The sequence below is a fragment of the Oryctolagus cuniculus genome, unplaced genomic scaffold (assembly GCF_964237555.1).
Source record: "Oryctolagus cuniculus unplaced genomic scaffold, mOryCun1.1 SCAFFOLD_142, whole genome shotgun sequence".
NCBI classification, from domain to species: Eukaryota; Metazoa; Chordata; class Mammalia; order Lagomorpha; family Leporidae; genus Oryctolagus; species Oryctolagus cuniculus.
The window spans coordinates 123,576-125,007 of NW_027208297.1; positions in this window are offsets into that span (position 1 = coordinate 123,576).

The following is a 1,432-nucleotide window of genomic DNA, read 5'->3' on the forward strand; positions in this document are numbered from 1 at the left end:
TTCTCCCACATGCACATGCACAGGCATTCAGAGCAGGAAATGTTAGAGCACCGGGTGACTCTGGGAAATGGAGTCCAGGCCAGGGCATTCCTAGATAGACTTACTGGCCCTCTCCTAGGGCTTCAGTGAGGGGTGGGTGGAGACAGTCTGGGAACCAGAGAGCATTTGCTTTTGTTTACATCCCTCCTTCCCTTCCTTCCCACCCCAGATCTCAAGGGTCAGCTGCTGTTCTTCCTTTCTTGAACAAAATCTTAAGAAGTGACAGCTACTGCTGCTGAGTCCCAAATCCGGTTCCCTCACACACTGTTTCCCTCAGAAAAATCCCCCTGCTGCTTTATTCCTGGACAGCTTCTCTCAAGTAATGAATGACAAGGATTTCAATGTAACTCTTAGCACAGGTGTACACGGCATAGTTTAACATCTAGATTTGAGGATACGATTTTTATTTGTGTCTTGTTGATGTTTGTTGTTCTTTTCAAAGCATTTTACACCACCCTCTAATTCACCAAGTACAAAAACAAAACAAAACAAAACAAAACAAAACAAAACATCAGAAGAACTGGATACAGGACTAACATTGCCAAGCATCTTCTAGGGGCCAGATTAACAAAGTAAATGCCTTACTTTGTATCATTTATACCTTAGATTAATTCTGGAGGCAGTATTATAAATTTACAAAGAGAAAGCTGAGGTGTAAAGAGTTTAGAATTGAATTTGCCCATGCAAATTTGGTTAAAAAGTCTAGGTTAAAGGCCAACCAAAGTCAAATATTGGTTTAAGAAATCTTTCACGGCCAGCACTGTGGCATAGTAAGCTAAGCCTCTGCCTTCAGCACCAGCATTCTATATGAGTGCTGGTTCAAGTCCCTGCTGTTCCACTTCCAATCCAGCTTTCTGCTCTAGCCTGGAAAAGCAGTAGAAGATGGCCCAAATGCCTGGGACCCTGCATCCACATTGGAGACCCAGAACTTCCTGGCTTCTGGCTTTGGATCAGCTTAACTATGGCCATTGCAGCCATTTGGGGAGTGAACCAGTGGATGGAAGACTTCTCTCTCTCTCTGCCTCTGTTTCTCTGTAAATCTGCCTTTCAAATAAAAAAAAATCTTCTTTAAAAAAGGAAATATTCCTTTTATCTTGGGGTTCAGTTTCTAAAACCCCAGGTTTCTCATCTCTAAAATAAAAAGTGAGGGAGAGGAAGAGTATCTGCAATGCTAATCTTCACTGTAGAGAAACACATAAGATTATAACTTACCTAAAAAAAAAAAAGAGATTCAAATTTGCTATTGCTGTATGGTTATTTTTCTCATTTTTTAAACTTTTATTTAATGAATATAAATTTCCAAAGTACAGCTTATGGATTACAATGGCTTTTTCACCCCCATAACTTCCCTCCCAACTGCAACCCTCCCCTCTCCTGCTCCCTCGCCCATTCC